Below are 12,601 nucleotides of genomic sequence, written 5' to 3' on the forward strand. Positions count from 1 at the left end.
CTTGCTTGAACCAGGATAATTCATTGTATTCAATATCTACTCCTAATTCCAATGAGATAAGAATTTTTATTTATTATATGCTGATCATATATAGCATGCAAACAAAATGGATGGAACAATTCTGTTTTCAAGGAGCTTACATTCTAATGAGAGTGGTACTTTCACTTGGAAGGGAATTTGAATTAATTATAATTCCTTACAGTGATAGAATGGAAAAAGAAGTTTAAGAACAGTGAAGTAAAAATAGCCTTAACCTTTTGTTGTATTAATTCCTCTTTTAAAACTTATCATTCCGAACTGTAGGGGAATCTAGGGGTTAGTTTGCATAGTTCCTCAATGAAAAAGTTTCATCCTAGCTTTCAATTATCCTACCAAGCACAGTTAATTAAATCAAACAAACCAGAGAAAACATGTTTCCTCAGTATTTACTCTTATCTCTTCCTCTTATTTTGTCCCCTCCCCTCTTTTCCTATCTATGCATCTACTGAGACATACATCTACACACTTGTACACACATAAGCATATATACAAACATTTATACATAAATATACATACATACATACATGTATATATTCCCTTACTCTTCCAGGATTAAAGAAATACAAAAATTGTGAATGCTTTATTAACAATTAATTATTAAAACATACATATGCATACACATATTAAGTTAGTTATGTCATACTAGTTATGAAAAAAATCATTGTCAAAGTTTTCTTTAACCATACCAATCTGGAAATGGCTTCTCCTTACTTATAAGTATTTTCTCAAATAAAGTATTTTCTCAAGAAATTTTTTCACTTTTTTTCACAAAATAAAAATATAAAATAGTTACATTAAAAAATAAGGTTTCTATATTTTCTTTTTTCTCTATTACCTCTAAAACTCTCTCCAGAAGTCATTGGAAGAATTTCTTTATAGATGACTGTTTCTCCTTACCAATAAAGTACAATTCTTTATAAATTATTAAAACTGAATTTTTTACAAATACCAGATAAAACTCAATTTTCTCATTAAACTTATCAAAAATCAATTACATACGTATTCACTTATTTCATAAGTTAAAGTGTTTTTTAAAATGACAGCTACAACTATTAGTCACCATTTCTCTGAACTTAAAGATAATAGTAATAGTTTTGATAGCCTCTGCCTGAAAAACTATTTTTTTAAAACAATGATTATAAATTGATTCCAGGCTTCTAAGATTTTCAGCTAGAAAGACCTTGGATTTTATCTTGTCCAGCCCACCTATTGTAAAGGTAAGGTAACGAAGGAACCTAGAGGGAAAATGATTTTTGTAGTCATCACCAAGTTTCATGAAGGTAGCTTCTACAGTAGGCTATTGAATCTGTTGCAGGCTGAAAAACAAAACAGGACTGTATGAAACAAGTTAAAATGAAATTAGAATTTCAAGAACTACATTGTTTAAAGGTTTTAAAAGGTTAAGAAAACTATTTTCCTGCAAAGATCAGAAAATGCCTGAAACTAAAGAGAAGACTCTTTAGGGTACAGACAGACAGGGAAAGATTTTTCTCATTAAGGAAGCAAATTGGAAATTTAAAGGGTTTTTTTAAGGGTTGGGGGCTTGCAGAAAAAGGAAAAGTACATGAATAAAAGATATTTGTAGAACGTCCTCATGGAAAATTTCTTTGCTGCCTAGACAGAAAACATCTCCTATAAGCCAGGTGCTCTCTATTTAGATACAAGATTGGAAATCAGATCTGCAAAGCTGAGAAGGCTTACTAAACTCAATATACTTTTGATTAGGACCAGGGCTATAATTTCATGATACTGATTTGGGGTCAGTTCAGTTGAAGACTGAAGATTATAGATGTATAGAAGACAGTCATAGAGGGACAGTGGCCATGTAGGGAGCTATATCTGCTCAAGGAAGGAGTCCACAGTTCTGGAAGAAGGAAGCCAATCCCTTTCCCGCCCAAGATTACAACAGGGCAAGGCAAAGTATGGCTTTCTTCCCCACCCTACTCCTTTGGCAGTAGGGTAAGCATACTGTCACATTTCTCAAACTGGCACCTTAGGAAAGCTGTGGAAATCTCTGGAGTTTGAAAAGATCTTTAGATTAGTATTAAAATCAGATTAGAAAAGGAAAATTGAATTTGATAAGAACTTAAATAATAGTAATAATGTATAGAATAGGAAAGAGAAGAAGTTTCAGAAATAAATATCTAGATCTTGCTTCCTCTGAATTTACATTTTTGAGGATTTGCTTTTAAGAGTTATATAATTTGTAATTTTCACTTTTATGCATTTTTAGAACTCGTGATATTTGGTGGTAAAAATAAATAAATAAGGAAATACCTAAAGAAAAGTTGTGATCTAATTTCAGTAGACAATAAGACAAGGGAGGAATCAGAATTATATTTTCTTCTCCAGGCATCTGGGAAAAGTTACTCAGTTTTGAAAAAGTTGTGAATGTCTGTAGGGACAAATTATGTGTCAAAACTTGTGTTTTAATAAAGGAAAACAAAAGAAAGACAATCAATGTCAATCATTAATGAATAAATGCCCTCCTTGTGGTATTACAGATTAAAGAAAGAAGAAAACTGACACAAAGAATTCTGATGAAATGATTTGCTAACTGACTTACTTCATTTATAACTTACAAAGCTATATAGTTGTAAAATTAAGACTAGCACTTTATTTTATACATTCATTTTAATAAGAAATGCCTAGATTACTGCTGTTGCCTTCTTCTATAGTAGATAGAAAAGAGTATTAAATCTCTAGTCAGATTTCAAAACCAATCTGCAACTGTGTGATTTTGGCCATCATTTCCCCTCTATGGGAACAGTTTCCTCTTCTGTAGAAAAAGGAAGTTGGAGTAGATTATTTCTAAGCTGTTTCCAGCTCTAAAACTATAAGCGATTGGAGTTAGTATTTGGTAATTTGCTATTTATCCAAAGACTTGAGCCTTTTTCATTTTATGGACTATGATGGCCAAAGGAAAGGACATAGCTGTTGCTTAATGTGAAGGAATTTTGACCATTTAATCAGATCCACTGATCAAGTTCTAAATACATAGCATATGGATATATTGCAACAATTCAACAATCAGCCACTGCTTGTAATCTCAGAGAGCTCATATCTTCTGCAGGAGGAAAGATGAGTACCCTTAAAGGACTTATACAATACTAGCTAGCTCTTCTTAAGTATTAACAAGAACAATGACTAAGTCCTCAAGCCATACTCACATTAATACAGGTTATTTAGGGTGCAAGTGATAGAGAGACTATATTAAATAACTCAGTTCTAATGAGCATTAATATTTACATGAAGTAATCAAGTAGATAAAATCTTTAAGAGAATACACAGAATAGTGTAATGGAATCTATATTAACATTGGTACTAGATGTGGACTCAAGTTCTATTTGATAGCTGTGCAACTTTAGGAACATTCTTTAATCTTCCTAAGTTTCAGTTTTCATCAGCTGTCAGATGGGTAAAATAATAGTTATGCTTCCCATCTTGAAATAATGTATATAAAGGATCACATGAATATCATTTTAATTCCCTCATTTAGATAGATGATTGTAATTCATTAATGCATTTGTTACTTACTTAAAAAAAAAACTTTGATGTTTTGCCATTATTTGTGTTATATAATCACAATGGTTTATATCATTAGTGTGAGAATATTTTGAAAATATTTTATTTAGTCAACATTAACCATATAAGTACATTTTTATCCTCAGAAAGAGAAAATAGTGATTTAACAATTTAGTTTTGCACTTTAAGTAGTAATAAGTTACTGTTTGTGCATATGTTTCAGGTGAACATATAGATCACTTTTAGTCACCTTATATCTATTATATATACACATATATACATATGATATATGTAGGTACATGTATATATATATATATATACACACATAATAAAACTGGATTTATTGGCACACTGGATTAATTTAAATCTTTATATTTTAAATTCTATTAACTCTTTCAATTTCCTAATATTGATTTCTTTTGGACACTTATTGTATAATGTAGTATTTTGATGAAATGTTCAACTTCAGCCATCAGCAAAGCAGGTATTCACCTAATAGCTGTGATTTCAGGGACATATCAAAATTGATCTGACTCTTCCATCTCAACTATTCTTCAGCATCCTCAATGATTTTCTCCATTTTATAATTATACAATTGAAGATTTGAATCCAAATGAATGTCTCCTTTATTATACGGTAGATGATTTTGGGAAGGATTAAACAGTACATTCTATCAGTCAATTATAATATTATGAATAAATTTTAACTAAAAGCTAGTTTTGATGAAAAAGAGTCAAAATTACATAAGGAAACTGTGTGGTAAAAGTGAGTGGAGACTGGGTATGGAGCATTCAGATGAAAAGGACCTAAAAAGGAAACAAGCAACCTCTTTTATGGTTTTACTAAGGTCTGGTACCATTCATTTATGGTATATTTTATACCTCTCCTTCTCCCCTAAAGGTCTTATAATATCTTACATATAGTAGATATCCATAAATGTTGGATGATCAATTGACTAATTTCCTCTTCTACAATGACCTCTATTGATTCTGTCTTACTCTAAATCAGAAGATTTTAAAAGAAATATTTATCATTTGTTTCTCCTAATTTCAGTTCACCAAGGATACATTGATAAGATTTGTGTGTTGTGTCATTTTAGAAAGCTTCTTAGTTTTTCTGTAGTTGTGATATCAAAAGACACTCTCCTCCATCTCTGCCATGTAGATGATCACAGAATTGCATACATTAATATCTCAATGCTATAGAAAGAGAAGTTCAAAGAGATAGATGACAAGAAAGCAGACAAATGTAAATAATGTTTACTTTGTTAGAAATTCTATCCTGTCTAGCCATGACTTCTTATGTATAAATGTACAATAAAATCCTGGCCCTCTATGAGACTGAAAGTCAGTAATCCATAATTAAGACCAAAACAGGTATTTTCACATTTTATAGTATACCAATAAAATTGATGTAGATTTCCATTCATATACAATCTTAAAAAATATGATATTGGAAATCATCTAAGCTAAATTGATTTTGAAAGAAAGTCTAGTCTTACTTACTAAATTTTCAAGTAAATTTCTGCAGGGAGTAGATCCCTATTTTCTATAGGGCCAAGGGTGGCAGCATACACAATTGGCAGCTGATCTTTAGCTGTCTCTGGCTCAGGCTCCAAATTTTCTAATAAATACTGCTGAAATCAACCCATCCTCCAATTTGATCTTTCCAAATTTGATAATAGATCAAAATACATCAAAGCAAAAAGATCAGAAACAAAAGGATCATAGAGCTCATGTATTTTTTTGTCTAATGTTACAGGCAAGAAAACTGAAATGTAGAGAGAGATTAAGTGACTTATCAAAAGTCCTAGCCTATCCAAATCATTATTCATCCCTAAGTATATTCTGATTCCAAATTCACCATTATTTCTACTATAGGGTTCTATGGGACTTTAAGGATGGCAACTCAAGAAATAGATTATCTCGTTTAACGCTTTAATTTTTCAAATGAGGAAAGTGAGACAAAAGGAGATTGGGTGATTTTCAAAATTCACACAGGTAGTAAATATTAGAGGTGGGATGTGAATCAAACTCCTTTGACTATAGAACTGTGTTTTTTTTTTCAGATATCATCTAAGAAGGTATAAGAGCAGTGCCAGATTATTCATATGTCCTAGATATTTATCTTTGATGCAAAACTAGCCATCCAACAACAATAAAACAAGTTCTAGTCTCTTATTTTTTCAGCAAGAATCTGTTATCTTTATTTAGAAAATAATCAGAAACAGTCTTATTATATAAATTATATTTTAATTGAACTTTTATTTCTTGTAATTATATCTTTAGCTAGAATTAATGTTGAAAGAGAACAAGAAACCATATCTTATATTTTTGTCTCCTCCACAGATACCCATAATTATTAGATTATCAACTGATTAAAGTCAATCCCTGCAATGACTCTTCTTGACTCTACTATATTTAAAACCAAAAGATTTTTAAAAAATATTCATCATTAGTTCCTCTAAAATTGTATACACACCTATAGGTAATTCTTGTCACAAGTAAAAATCCACAGGTATGCCCCCATGTAGACACATCTATGCATTTAAAATAAAATGGAATTTAAATTTATGAATTTCCTGTTGTTTTCAGAGTATTGCTAGGAAATATTGGAAAAGATAAGATGTTTTGGTTAGATTCAATCCCTGCTCTCATGGAATTTGATGTGTAGCAGGGGAACAATACTAAAACTTAGATATGATTTATTATGTACCATAATAAATACACTGAAGCATTATTGAATGTCGTGTCATGGGAAATCTGAAGTAGAAGATTATCTTTATGAGAATTAGGGCTGGTTGTTGCTGTTGTTGTTTTTGCTATATTTATATGTAGCTAGGTTCCAATTAATACAAGTAATGAATCCTCTAGAGTAGTTGCATATATTTAAATTTGCACTACTTGAAGTTATAATTATGCAAAATATAGTCACTGGTTCTAGCCTAATGGGAATATGCAGAATGAAGTCAAACAATATATCCAGTTCTGAGGTGTTCATTCTTAGAACACATAGGGGCCTTTTGGAACCATGCATTTAAACTCACATACAATAAAACCTTTCATAATCGGGCAAAAAATGAAAGATGAAATTAATGAAGAGGGGTTATAAAGAAAAATATGTAAAGATAAAAATAAAGAAAATATATGGCTTTTTAAGTACCAAAGAAAAAATTTAAGGACACAAAAATGAAAATAATAATGTTTTCCTACATTTCTAAAGCACTTCGAAGTTTATAAAAAAATCTGTAAGGTAGTATTATATAAGATATAGTATATGGGAAAACACATCTACCACAAGGGAAAACCTACCAGAAACATTTTGGAGGCAGCTGAAAGAGAGTCATACAAGCTGATTTTTTTCAAGCGCATTTACAACTCAGATATCAAGCAAGCCCTGCAAATTAACCTTTGTTATTTTGTTACTTGTCTAGATTTAAGGAAGTGATGAAAAAGTTTTGAGAATGCAGATTAAATTTTAAAGGTATAAAAGTGTGTGTGTATAATTTGTTTGCCTCAGTTTCTGTATCTGTAAAATGAGGTGAAGGGAATAGCAAACCATTCCAATATCTTTGCCAAGAAAGGGGGATCACAAAGAGTGAGACAGAACTGAAAAACAACTGAATATGTAGAAAGATAGAGATATGTAGCTATTTATATCTATAGATATACAAATCCATATACAGCTCTATATGTATGCACATGTGTATAACATGTGTATAATAGCAATATATACATGCCATATATATATATATATATATATATATACAGATATGTAAATATGCAAATATATTTATATATATATATAACCCCCCATATATATATGTATACTACATATGTTATTAAAGATCTATCAGCATACTCCTGAACCTGATCAGTTCCATCTGCTTTCCTTTCCAACTCAATTCCTTATATTATTAGAGCGATAACTTCTAAATAGTGAACAAAATGGGGGGGGGGAGATTTGATATGCCTTAGTGGATTCCTGATGTGCCCAGAGCAGTATATATCCAGAAAAAAAGATAGTAAAGAAGTAGAGTAGATTTTAAGAATAACTCCAAATGCCTTGCAAAAAAAAAAAAAAAAAAAAAAAAAAAAAAAAAAAAAAAAAAAAAAAGAACATAAGCATCCCAGGTAGTTAGTTGGTTATACAGTTGATAGAATACTGGGGTCAGGAAGTCCTGAATTTAAAATATGACCTCACATACTTAAATCAGCTATGTGACTCCGGGCAAGTCACTTAAGCTATATTTCCTTAATTGTAAAACAGGCATAATGGTAGCACCCAGTTTGCAGAGTTGTGAAAATTTGATGGGATAATATTTGTAAACATGGTTGGCACAGTGCCTGCACCATAGCAAATACTACTTAACTTATTCCCTTTCCTTCAAGGGCAAATTTTGCAACCTTTTTATTCTTTATAGCTCCAGTATCAAACACACTTTACTATTACTTATAATGGACAATAGTAAATGTTTGTTGATATTACTGAGGAAAAAATAGAAGGCAGACCATGAAGACAAAAGAGAAATCCAAATAAAGGTCAATAATACAATTTGAAAAGTGGTAGGTAATTTTATTTTTAGGTAGGAGAGATTTAAGACAGGAGGTGATGATATATTAAGGAAGAATACAATGTATGTGAGGGTAGCTAGATAGTGTAATAGATATAATGCTGGCACTGGAGTTACGAAGAAGTTCAAATCCAGCCTCAGGTATTTTGTGATCCAGCTTTGAAAGCCTGGGCAATTCAGTCACTTCATCCTGTTTGCCTCAGTTTCTTCATCTGTAAAATAAGCTAGAAAAAAGAAAGGGCAAATCACTTCAGTATTTTTATCAAGAAAATCCCTAACAGGGTCATGAAGATTTAAACATGACTGAAAAATGACTCAACAACAAGTAGGATGTAAATGAAGGGAGGATGTTCCCATTATTGGAAAGGTAGGGAGTAAGTGCATACATGCTAAGAGGAGGACAGAACAGGAATTTTCCAGTTTGGCAAGGATTGAGTGACAATTGACATAGCATTTCTCAGTCTGGATTTTGTCTTTGCCAGGAGGTTGTCTTGTGAGTTTTAATCAGCTTGGATAACTTTGGCACTACTTCCAGTTTGTTTGAAACATGGACCTACCTTCTCTTCAGGCAAATGGAGATAATATCACCTTCCCTAATACAAGCTTCTTTTTTTTTCAGTCAATCCTGACACAGCCTCCCACATTTGAGTTTCCTCTCTTTCCAAAATGATTTTTCTCATTTGGAATGCCAGTCCTTACCCTTTATACTTGACTCAATTGCTACTCTGATTCTTTTTCTTCAGGCTGCTCTAATCTTTGATCTGGAGCATGTACTCCAGTCCAGCTCTGTCTCAGACAGCCAGCTGTCAAATGCCTGATCACAGACCTTCCCAGGATTACTCCCTAGAAGCTGTGCTGAAACCTATCCTTTGGCTCCATTCCAGAAGCACATGGGCAACTAGATGGGAAACAAAAATGTTATCCTGCTCAGAGCCATGGAAAGAAGGAACTTAAATACTTAAATATTTGAATTTCTGGCCTTTGTATTATGGGATGTTGGCAACCTAATTTCATCCATTTTCTTGGAAGGAAGGAAGAAAGGAAGAAAGGAAGAAAGAAAGAGATGAAGGAAGGAAGGAAGGAAGGAAGGAAGAAAGAAAGAAAGAAAGAAAGAAAGAAAGAAAGAAAGAAAGAAAGAAAGAAAGAGAGGGAAGGAGGGAGGGAGGGAGGAAGGAAGGAAGAAAGGAAGGAAGGAAGAAAAGGGGAAAAGAAAGAAAGAAGAAAAGGAAAGAAAAGAAAAGAAAAGGAAAAGGAAAAGAAAAAAGAAAAGAAAAGAAAAAGAAAAAAGAAAAGGAAAAGGTATAAGTCCATGATTGGATCAGTACAGAAATCACTGGTACTTAATCTTTTACCAATGTAGACTGGCAATAGAATGGGGAATTTCTCTGTGATTTATGTCTGTACAGAGTTTCTTAAGACCTCTAAGGGGTGAAATGACTTAAGAGGCTGAATACGAACAGAGATATTCTCTATTTTAAATCTAGCCATCTATTTTCTGTATAATATGTCCTATAGTTATTTTTTATCTTAAAAATATTTTTAAAAATTAATAAGCATTCATTTTCTCCTAATTATTCCCCATGCAATAAACAAAACAAAACAAAACAAAAAAACTCTTTAAAATATACATTGTAGAGGCATCTAGGTGGTGCAGATAGAGCATCAGCTCTGAAGTCAGAAAGACCTGAGTTCAAAACTGATCTCAGGCACTTAACAAAAAGTCTGACCCTGGGCAAGTCACTTAACCCCAAATGCTTCAGCAAAATATCTATCTATCTATCTATCTATCTATCTATCTACCTACCTACCTATCTATCTATCATCTATGTATAGATATAGTTATAGTTTTCATAGTATTGTTGTCATTGTACAAATGATTCTCTTGGTTCTGAACATTTCACTCTATATCACTTCAGGCAAGTCTTCCCAAGTTCCTCAGAGCTGTTTCTTTTATCATTTTTTAAGGGCCCACAGAAATTTTATTACACTCATTTGCTATAATTTGTTTAACTATTTCCCAATTGATGGGTATCCTTCTCATTTACATTTCTTTGCCACTACACAAAAATAATCTTTATAGATGTTTTTGGATGTATGTCTCTTTCTTTCTTTTTTTTTTCTTTGATCTCTTTGACAGGTAGGTGGTAGAATTATTAGAGTATTAGATCTGGAGTCCGCAAGAATTGGATTTAAGTAGGATCTCAAATACTTACTAGCTATGTGACCTTAGAAAGTTCTATCAACTGTCTGGTTGAGTTTCTTCTTCTATAAAATTAGGAATAATATCATCTCACTCCCAGAATTGCTTTGGAGAATAAAAAAGAGCTACTTTTAAATTCATTTCCCAAACCTCAAAACATTATATAAGTGTTATTGATGTAACTCTATTACTATTGGTACTGTTGTTATAGTCTATAGATCTCAAGGATCCTAGAGTTAGGATAAATTTAAGGACAGCGGGATAGAATACTAGTCCCGGGGGCAGGAAGAGGAGTAAAAATCCACCTAGACACCTTTGAGTAATAGGGCCTTGGACAAGTCACTTAATCCTATTTGTCCCAGTTTTTTCTTCTGTAAAATGATCTAGAGAAGGAAATGGCAAATCATTCTAGTACAGCTGCCAATAAAACTCCAAATAGGGTCATGAAGAGTTAGTCAGGACTGAAATAACTGAAGAACAAAAAGAATTTTAGATTTAGAGATGAAAGGGACCTTGGAAGCAATGTAGTCCGAACATCCTGTTTTACAAATGAGGAAACTGAAATTCAAAGAGTTTAAATGAGGCAGTCACAGAGGCAGAATTTAAGCCCAAGTCTCACCTCTGATTTCTACCTATGCTGTCTTCAACAATTCACTTAACATCTCTTGACCTCAATTTCTTCAATTGTTAAGTGGGGCAAAAGAAGGGTTTGAACTAGACAATCCTTCCAGCTTTACATTTATAACTCCATGATGCCGTGACTATGATCCTACTCAGTATAAATCCAGTGCATTTTATACTCATCACATAGCATCTCCTAGAAAACATTTAACTAAATATATATATAGCTTTCATATATTTAAATGGGTAAATATTAAGGTTAGAAAGATGGACAATTTCATTTGTTGTAAATTTTGTCAATTATGACTGTATTTCAAAAATTAGCTCTGGTGAATACTTCTGTCTACAACTGTTAATCCCTTCTTAAGAGATTAATTCAATATGTACTGAAAACATCTTCAGGCAGGGATAGAGTTGATTCCAAAATAAATTATTATTAAATCTAAATGGAATTAGGCAAGCAATCTGAAAAACTCCCTTTTTGGTAATGTTGAAGTTGGAACTTGGATTAGATAAAATTTGTGGGGGCACCATCAAGACCTGTGTTATGCAATTTTTTTCTTGTAAGGAAAAAGTTGAGTTGTTATACTTGTGTTTAATTATTTCCCAGCATGGGATTTTAATAGGCCACAGGATATCAATTATAGCAACTGCTTAAAATGCATAATAAAAAAAAACATTTTTCAAAGATTTGTAATTTTCCTCCTCTTGGTATTTCACACCATCCTCCCTTACAGAGTATGCTGGCAGGAGGGAAAGGGGTAGGACAGAAGGCCTCCCTCCTATCTGGGACAAACTCACCACACTTGCTGTTGGCTCTGCCAGGGGTAAATGCCTTTTTTGCCAACAGAGTTAAGCTTCAAGATTCTACTCGACCTTTGTAGCAAAACAAACTCGTTAATTATCTCACCCACTGCACCATATGGTTTAGAATTTCCATTGCTATTGAGAAGTTTAACAGAACTCGAGGACTGAACCAATAGGGATAGTGTTTTCCTTGATAAAGGGAATTCCAAGATGAGGAAACTTCATCTCCCAATTCAGATCACTAACCTTTCTGCAACTAGAAAGCTGCCTGGAGCTGGAAGATTCTAAAAAAACTTTGTAAAGTGTTTAGCTCGTTCCTGTCACAAGGTATGTATTTAATAATGCTTGTACCTTCTCTACTTTTTGGTTTTGTATCACATTTAGTCTTAGATTTTCACTATGCACTGGTATGCTATTCTTTAATATTATTTTCATTCTAAATCTATCTATTATTAAGCAGTATTATTCTAATGAATTGAGTGTGGTGTGTGTGTGTGTGTGTGTGTGTGTGTTTAATTTGATTATTGTGTAGGCTTTCCTTATCGAGATATTCTAATTCTCTCTTTCCCATCTTGGTTTCTACATATCATCAATTGGCATAAGAAATTAAGTGGCTATTTTGGGGGAGTTTTGTTGAACCTTCAGAGGACACATGAAGGCCAACAGAAAAAATTTAGAGATTTCAAAATGCATAAAATATATTTATAGAATTGTATAATATAAATATATTTTATCTTTTAATACCATAAAAATTCAGACTTCTCTGGTATGAAGGGAGGGCCACAAAATTTTACATGAGTCTTTCAAATCCCAGATTTGCTGAGTCCCTAACCTCC

Source organism: Sarcophilus harrisii, chromosome 2, assembly GCF_902635505.1.
Source record: "Sarcophilus harrisii chromosome 2, mSarHar1.11, whole genome shotgun sequence".
Lineage (NCBI taxonomy): Eukaryota > Metazoa > Chordata > Mammalia > Dasyuromorphia > Dasyuridae > Sarcophilus > Sarcophilus harrisii.